The 10000-nt window shown below is 35.2% G+C and overlaps 1 protein-coding gene across 12 annotated transcripts in view; it reads right to left on the bottom strand.

Annotated features, from left to right (window-relative positions):
• The window catches only part of EBF3 (EBF transcription factor 3), a 97840-nt gene that overhangs the window by 78278 nt on the left and 9562 nt on the right, over window positions 1–10000 (bottom strand). The window lies entirely within an intron of this gene.

Below are 10000 nucleotides of genomic sequence, written 5' to 3'. Positions count from 1 at the left end.
TGCAAATTAGTTATTGCTTTCAGCCTAATAAATGGGAACAAATGTGTTTTGGGCTGGAGAGGGGTTCTGGATACAATAATTGCTGCGGGTAATTATTGCGAGATCTTTTGGAAACGTGAACATTGGTTCACTTGTAAAGACAAATAGCCTTAAGACATTACATTAGACAGAGAATGCAACTGGCTACAGCGGTGTATTTTTAAATATTCCCACCACAAATTATTCAGATATTCAAAATAAATGTCAATTCAGTCTGTTAATTGTTAATTAATTTTAAAAGAACAGGGAAAAACCCTGAAATGTAGAGTATAATTATTAAAAACATGGTTAGACCCGTACATTATACGTGTTATTAATACCGCAGCATAAGAACCAATAGCGGTTTATTAACGTGCATAAAACTCATTTATTTATGGGAATTAATGATCTTTGGGGAAAGTATTGTTATATTTAGAACCGATGTGTCAAGAGTAATAAATGGATCTTATTCCTGCTTTTTCGAAAAGCATTTTTCCAAATCCATCCAACTTCCCTTGAGCCTTATTTGAGCCAAGGCCCAGTGCACATATCTCAAAAGTAACTGATGACTTCTCTCCCGTTGGCCATAACGGTGCCCGGTGACCTCAAATTGTTGGGACTAACACCATGTCCAATTCAATCCCCAACTTGTTTCCTAACCCAATCTTTTTGTGTCAAAGGACAAATTGCTCGACTCAGAAAATAGAAATAGATGGTAAGCTGCGTTTCGTGTAAGGGAATATCAAGAGAGAAATGACATAAGTGAATCAGCCAAGGGCCGACCGCATCCAAGCATGCTGATTTGATTTACAAACCTCCCTAATGTGAAAGAAATGCTGTGGGTGTGAATTCATACTTAACCATAAAAACCCCATTTGTTTCTCTCATTAAATACCACTCATAATTCTCAGTAGATGTTTTTTTTTTTTGGTGTTATGTTTAGTGTCCCAACTTATTAAAGCCGAGCATTCTCCTTAGCTAGCTCTTACAGAACAAGATAGTAGGAATTACTAAAGACAAAAATGTCACCATGGCTCCTCTCAAACCTCGTAAGGTCAACGGCAAACATTCGCTACACAGAATAACAAACAGTATAATATATAAAGTTGAGCTATAATAAAGGTGTTAACAGGATAGCGGAATACGCCACTCTTTAATATAGAATACTGAAACTCTTCTGGGATATAGATATATATATATATATAAATATATATATATATGTATTTTCAGGTTATTGCTTATATATAAGATATACTTCAGGAAGCACTTAAAATATTATTTGTGTTCTGTTTAAATATTATGATTACTTGCTCGCACCTTATCTACAAAATGTGTTAATTTTTCGACGTGAAATGTTATTAAAATTCTATGTGACATTTTTACCCCGGTAACTGTGTTTATATTGCGCCGTTTTTCACAAGTATGCTTCTTCACTAATGATGTATATTTTTTTTTTCTTCAGATTTTTACATAAATAGTGTTTGGCCAAGTGATTTCCTCAGCTTAATTAGCGGTGGGGTAAAACAAGAAGTCGTGTCTCTACAAGTGGTCCACGCTTTGTACCGCGCTTAATGACAGAAGGCTGAAAAATTCTAATCTAATTTGGATTGGCAAAAAAAAAGCATTCCTGACAATTCGCACAATACCAAGACCAATTCAGTTTAACTGGCTGATCTTCAAATAAATAGCACTTGGAGGCTTTTTTTACTTCATTAGTAGCCCGGTTCCAACTGCTGGGGTTTTATTTTAGTTTTTTTTTATTATTATTATTATTATTCAATTTTGTCGTCCAACTTAATTGAGCATTCTGTGAAATCACATGTGCAGCAAGTAAGGGGAAGGGTTAATTTACACAGCATCACTTCTGCATTCAGGGAAAAGAAATGGCCTTTATGATGCGCACAATCAAACCAAGTCCATTCACTGCACATATGCCACTATTAGGAAACACCATTTGCCCCGGTATGAAACTGCTTATTTTTAGTTAAAAAAGAAAACGTATCTTTTATAAGAAACTCTACTTTTGGAATTATTTGTAATTTTGCACGCACACTCGCATGAACAAACATACACACACCATGTCAAAAGTGTACTGGGTCCGAGTGCATTCTTAATATAGAATGCCACAAAAATAGAGAATGGGGCGTGATAAAGTCCATATACAATTTATAGTGGTAGATCATGTGTCTGTTTTGTTTTTGGTATCTTTCTTGTGATTTTTTCCCCCCTTCCAATTCACAGAAAAAAGATAGCGTTACATAATTGCGCTCAATGACAGAGTAATGACCCGGCGTAGTAAATAAAGCAGCTTTGTCAGTAGTTAAAGGAGATGGTAGGAGACAAGCATGCAGCAGGGTGAAGGTCTGTCTCGGCAAATGAACTGTTCTTTCTCACCACATGTGTCAGTGTGTTCCGTCTTTCACTAGAGACACTCTGGAGCCGACTTCTTCCGTTCGCTAGGCCCATGCAACATGTCTTACAACAACACGAATGTAAGACCTTTCCTTTCCACACATGTTAAACTCATTTCCTAGTGAATTATTGAGAAAACACACCACGGTCTCTGCTGCTGCTGCCGCTTCCAAGCCACGCGGTTCAATTTATTCACCCATAACCCCACATTAAGACACGATTACTTTTGTATAGTGGGAAAACTAGACTTTTTTTTAAACTTTTTTGCTCTGAGATCCACAGGCTTTAAGCGATTATAAGTGAGGTTTTTTTTTTTTTCTCAATTCGCGTAAATAATCCAAGTTACGGCTAAGCCAAACTTTAACAATTTGGTCTGTTTTGCCTCAATATAATTACAAACTTTCAAGTACATTAACCGTAACAAAAATACAGCGGATCAACTTTTATTCCCCCAAAATAAATCATCGGGAGGCGCACACAGATTCTTTTTCTTTCACTTAACATAAGCTTTTCCAATTAATTTGCAGAACCCAACAATATTTTCACTGATCTAAAGATCTACATATATACTTTTTAAGTAAACCATAAGTAATGCCGTGTCAGTTTCGTAGGCTGTATAGTTTTGACCGCAAACATTTTTCGAAAGATCCTCGATTAAGATAAACTAACAAGAGGGGCTTGTGTTCTGGCAGCTTCCAGGAGTTGAATGGTTTTCATTTTCTTGGGAGTGAAATTTTTGGAAACCATGCCAAGTACAGGTTAAGCTCCCAAAGATTCCACTTCCTGTAGCTTTCGTTGTCAATCACTTCCTGGCATTCCCAGTGACAATATCTATCGTTAAAAATGTAATCTAACGTTGTTTCCATCACGTTTACAATGATTGGGTTTATTTACACCTTCTTAATAATCAGAATCATGATGTGTGAATATTATATATATATATCTATATATATATAGATATATATACACATATATATGTGTATTATATGTATTATATATATATGTATTATATATATATATATATATATATATATATATATATATATATATATATATAAGCATTATTCATGAGAAAAATGAGTTGATCGCAATGATCACAAATTCCATGCAAATTACGTATCCTTTTTTTTTTCTATTAACTTGTCAATATTTGTAACAATAGAGGTACGGTGACATAATTTTGGAAACCACAAAAGAGCACATAGAGTTATGTCAGGGCGCTCTTCTTAAGTATCTAGATATAAATCTCTATAATATACTTAAATCCGTACAGCAGATTGAAGATATTGTTTAAATCTTGTAAAGATGATTAATAATAAACAGATCGGTGAACCCTTGCGACTTATTCTCACGGCCGTCCCGAAATGTGCAGTGTATGAATTTAATATGTTTTGTTTGTCTTGGAGTATCATTCCCAGTTTAACTTTTTCAGAAGATGTAGTTTCTCCGTGGCTGTCCCTCGATCCTCTTACCAGCTAGACTTTTAACGTCTACAAGTTATTCGCACCTATCTCAAGGGTCATTGGCCTGCCTTTATTTCTATGATTCTCTAGCTTATCAAGTGTTAAATCAATTAACCCATAAGTGTATCTCAACAAGCAAAAATATACAACAACCAGCCTTGTGATCCTGAATAATAGTGACGTTAAAGCGATCAACTGTGTTCTGCTGGGAAAGGTCATCAAAAATAAGTTGGAATGACCACATGGGCTCCTGTCTGTATCAGAAATAAAATAATTATTATAAGGGGGGGTCAGCTCATTTTTCAAGCAAACACTGCGTTTGAAACTGTCTAAGCATATCTTATATTTGAATTTTGATCGTGGGGTTTTAAAGGTCATTGACAAACAGATTTTAGAGGTCATATATTTTCCATTCCAGTGATGTTGTTATTTTAATGTTTCTGCATAATTTGATTGGTATAATTATTCCCGTTAGAAATTATTTGCATAGTTACATTTCTTAACATTAATAGTACACGTGTGGGTTTATTGGCTCCCTTTTTGCGTACCGCTAGTAACGATGAAAGGTTAAGCCAAGTAAGGTTATCCTACATATCTTTTATGAAGCGATGATGCAATCAGTAGCTCTGATCATACTTCCTATACTATTAATATACATACGCCGTGCCAGGGCAGTAGTAAAATGCTAACGAGCAAGACTTTTCCAAGTCTTACTTCCAATGGATCCTAACGTAATGTAAAGTAGCGGAGCCCGCTGGCATTTGCCCAACAGGTGTGTTTATATACTAAACACCAAGTTTTGACACAATAACACTTGGCGTGTCCCCCGGAACTGCTCGACATTTCAGACGTGCCCTCATATGTATTAAACTATGTTACGGTCACCCTAACCAAAACGAACTGCCGCTGACTTGAAGTGGGAGTTAATATCAGATCAGGGGGCTTCAAGCTCTTGGCTCTGTTTCTTGGTGATGCTGCTTGTCAAATGGCTCGCCGCTATTTAGATATAGATTGAAACGCAATGTTCTGTATTTTGCCACTTTCCTATGAAAACATTCATTTTTACCTAGCGGTGTATTTATGGCAAATTTTAAGTGCCAGAATACAACGTAGAATGTCGAACAATTTAGCAGTATAATTAAAAAAAATCTAAAAGGGATTTTCGACTCATTTATAGGAATTATTCAGATATACTTTCTGTTCCGCTATAAGAAACTCTATTTACTACGCTCAAAACAGAAACAACAAAACATTGTTAACTGTTCGTTAGTAAAGCAGACTATTTACTATCTGACTAGTTCTTCCGGCAGCCGTATGTGCCAAACAATGAATTTAGCAGATTTTTCCATAACCTAATGCAATTCGTCACACAGAATCCTTCGAAAATTGCACAGTCTGGCATTATCTTTCATTTTCACCTGATAAGGCCACAGCAGAGACATAGAATGGTTAGTATCAGGATAATTCTTAAACTATAGTCTTTGACAGGCTCGCTCAAATCCCACCCACCCACTTCCTCTTGAGTGGGAACACATGCAGCTTCTCTACGGCCCCCCCGACTTCAAATCAAGGTTGTGTTAAATATCGGAAGCTATTGTTCTATCAATTTATACAAGGCGGCACAAATTACGGAGAAACATGTCATTGGTGCTCCTCTAGTTTCTCGTCGTTGCCGAACATAATCTAGCGAAAAGTGTTTTCTTTCGGATTTCTGCCTTGTCTCACCCTCTTGATCTTGCTCTAATAATACAGTAAACCGTGTTTCCCATCATTTCTGCCATTACGTGAGAGGGTAGAAGTGGCTTCTCATGTAGTGTTTCAAAATAAATGAGGGTGTGCAACGCTGCTTTGAATTTTGATGTAGAAATGAAATATGTTTTACAACTGCTACAGCATTGTAATATTATACAGGATACATATAATACAGGATACATATTATACGTGAAATGATTCTACTTTCTGCCTCACTATTGTTTGCCTTATGCTTTTAACACTTCACTGACTATAACGTTCGCTATCTCTCTATCACACGCTCTATCTCTGTGTATACATATATATATATATATATATATAATTTTTATTATTATTATTATTATTTTTACATATTGTACCAAATTTAGCAAAAATCTGTTTACTTTAGGGGATAACAATGTATTGCAAAGAACTTTGGACCATCCAACACCTTCTCAGCCACACTCAAAAGACAAACCTGTTATGGCAAGAAATAAAAATATATACTAAAGGAAATAATTATTTGATTACATTATGCAGAAGTTGCCATTTACGAACATATAATAATCACTACTTTACTGGTTATCAAAATCCTACTAAATGGAAAAACTGGAATCTCCAAGTGATGTGTAATTAAAATTATTATTTTTTTCCAACAAAAAAAAAATCCTTCTTGACAGGCCAGGGCTTAGCCAAAATGTAAATGGCATTAAAGAAGACAATGATTTTAATTTTATTTAATGTCCCTTTTTGCAGATCCTCATTTACATAGCATTTTTAACAAAAGCGTTGACCTTATAAATGCTGGCATTTGTACAGCTTCTGTGGTGTTGGATTTAATCATGCTTTCACAAAGCCATAAGGGAGATTGCTCTAAGTTGTTTGCTTGGGTTTGGTGAAGGGGAGGAAAAATAAAATAAAATGTTAAAAAAAAACAAAAAAAAAACATCGGGGCTGGTCAAATGTTTATCCTTGTAGCCACAGAAAACAGCTCGGCAAGACGATATAAAGGTCTGCAGAATAACCCATTGCTGTTTGTAAGGCTTGGTAATAATCATACATAATCGTTTGGAAATATAGCTAATAAAAAATATAATGAGTGCTCAGCAAAACCGGCATTAGGCCCAAATTACATGATATTAATACTTGAACAGGTGCAGAAAGGCCCTTTAAATGAAGTAAATGAATAAAATGTCCCAGAGCACAACTGTGTGCACTGACAAAAAGTCAATCACATGAATAATTCAGAGCCTACTTCTGCCAGCAAAGGTCAGCGTTCTATGACCTTTGTGACAGGAAGTGAAAGGAAACACCGTTCGCTACAACAACTCCAATCAGTCTTCGGCTACTGTTCTACAATTACAAAATCTGTATATTAAAATACAAAAAAAAAAAAAATGTTTGGAAAAAAATTGGGAAATTATTTAAATAATTACAAAAAAATGTAAATAGGATAATGTCCTTTTTTTTTTAAGTAAATATTTGACGATTGTTATGTCCCATTGTCTTCGTATCCTACAAAGCTGAAATTTAGTAGCAGCTGTTAAATATGACCAAACTTTTTTTTCTCTCCCCCTCAAAACTCAAGCTTTTCCAACTCACTATGAAAGAAAATGGGATAAACAGATGTCTGGCTTCTATACAGGAAAGTAGGACACACTTGGAATGATAAGTCTCCTAAACTCTATAGAATAATGCCAAATTTATTTGAGGGGGGGGCATTTACTACCCACAGAGATGCCAAGTAGCAGTATGACTGTGATAGTACCATCTGGAAATCCGTTGCAAAGCATGCTATGGTAATACACTGCAAGCACATTCAAAGTGCCCTATCCCGGCTGCCACCGCTCCTCCAGTTTTCTGCTTCATGTTTTGATAGTAATGTAATCTTGCCTCCCTTTCTTTTTTTTCTCCACAATCAGTCTTTTCAGCTTCCAACAGTCAGAAACTAGGTCCTTATGTAGATGTAAGCCAAACACGGAAGAGAAAGTCAAAAGAACGGACCTCACCAGGAATTTCCATAGGTTGCAATAAAACATGATCCGATGGTCCGGGAGAATTATTTTTGCCCATGGTGTGGTTTGGAGCTTAGCAGTTACAGCGGTGATCTATAATCATTTACAGCCATTGGAATGTATTAGGAAAATAGGATAGATTTATCTGTTCATAGCTGTGATATGTAGACAATGGGTGTTCCTAATGAGGAACATCTGCTTTTGTGTTTTCCAAGAAAACATTATCCCACTACGAATATGATACCCTCATCCTTTTCTGAAATACCACAATGAGAATATGGTCTTTCGCTTCCTTTTTTTGAAACATTTTGGTCAGAAAAAAAAAAAAAATCCCACACTATTTTTTTTAAATGTTTCTATTTTTCTAATTTTAAGTATTTCTTGATGCATTTTTGGTGATTCATATTTTTCACAAGAAAAAAAACCAAAACATTTACTTTGAATATGAATGTAAGGAATTCAGATGATTTGACTTCCTCGTTAACTCTTTGACACCCAAAAGGTTAATGCCCAAAATGCATGGTATGTGTGGTTTATATCTACAATATGAGATGTAGGCCTCAGACAACAATTTGACGTTAACCCTTTACGCACCAAACAATGCGTACCACTTTGCTTCAGGAAGTTCTAAGCTGATATTAAGGTTTTCACTATGTCTCTTAAGAAGAAAAAAAAATACTATTATTATACAAAATTATACCATCTGTATAAAAATATTACTAGGTATATTTAAAAGAAAAATCTCTAATACGCTACGGGTCACAGATTTATCGCTAATTGTACTGTAAAATTTACTAATCGAAATACTAGAATAAAAGAGAAAGAAAGATCGTGAGCTACAACCAAGTAAAACATTTAGCAGACAAAAAAATTATTCTTAATTCCTGATATTGTCTTTTTTATGCCAAATAGTTGAGTGACATCACTACATGTGGGATACCAAAGGATACTCATCCGGGCTGAAGTTGTTAGAACAATCCAGCTTTGGAAGGAGTTTGGGCCAATACACTACGACAAGCTTTAAACATCATTATTAGGAAATGAATCTATTGCCAGCAGCTTATTTAATAGCACTGTTCCCCTACTAAAACATATTTTTCACTTTTATACCAGTTTTGCAATTTCCTCTTTACAGACTGCTGTACTAATATGTTTAAATATGCCTTAGGTGTTTTAAATGCTCAAATATAACAGAGCAGTCATGCTATTTGGAAACCATTTCCAGTAAATTTATGAGAACACTAAAATAATATTTTGTCACCCTAAGTGACAACTCTTTTAGAAATCTAAATGTATTTCAGATTTTCATTGGGGGAAAAAAACATCCGATCGTCATACGACTCAAAGTGAAGAAAATGATTGAAATTCCTATAAAATTGTCATATCTTTAAATTTAGAAGCATACCAGATTTCACATTAATAATTAAGATCTCTAAAGCATTTATTCTAAGCATAAATGGAGTTTCAATCTTCCTTATTCAAACAAGCACGGTAAACCCATTAACTAAATGTTTTTTTTCTGATTTTTTTTTTCCTGATGACTTCAGAATATCAAATTATGAAGCACGTGTCTTAATTTAAAATATAATTTCAATCTGGGCTAGAAACAGTTCTACAGGAAGAGTGTTTGTTCCATTCGTACGATATATCGGCGTAAAATGGCACGATTCTCTATTTCATATATTTAGGCGGAATAGGGAAAGGGATGTAAAAACAAAACAGTCAATAAATGTATAATGCGGCTTGTTTGCCAATAATCACGTTTTTAAAAGAGTATTACGCTACGAAGGGCGGTGACACGCATTGACTATCCGATGATCTCATAAAATTCCAGCAACAGCTCTATGAGACAATGCATTCAAAAAATTCTTCTTCTTCACGTCCCAAAACAACAAGAAAAAATGTCATCTCGCAAAGTAACAATCTGTATCTATAATGTCTCAACAGCTCAAGATTTAAGCCAAATATAATTATATTGATTTTTTTGGTGCCTTGAATTCTATGAAGTGTTGAACTTGTTCTTAGTTGCATGACACAGTCCCAGAGTGAAGCGAACAACTGGTCAACCTTATATGATTACTAATAAGAGAGATGTCCCTTCTGTCAGATACCTAACATTCTCCACTAAGCAAACATCTATTCCGCCTAGTTAAACATTAGCATTGCTCCCAACTAGTGGTGCATATTTCTCGAGGCTTAACTCTGGGGGTTTTCCGGATTTAATTTTTCACTCACTGGACAGCCATGTTCATGATCAAAAGATAAATTTGTAATGAAAGCTGGTGAAATACAACCTGCCCCCCCCTCCCCTTATTCAAAACAGTCAAGCCCTTCATTCCCACCCATCTAACAAAAAAAAAA

This window comes from Spea bombifrons, chromosome 11, assembly GCF_027358695.1.
Source record: "Spea bombifrons isolate aSpeBom1 chromosome 11, aSpeBom1.2.pri, whole genome shotgun sequence".
Classification (NCBI taxonomy): domain Eukaryota; kingdom Metazoa; phylum Chordata; class Amphibia; order Anura; family Pelobatidae; genus Spea; species Spea bombifrons.
This window is presented reverse-complemented; position numbering and strand designations above follow the sequence as displayed.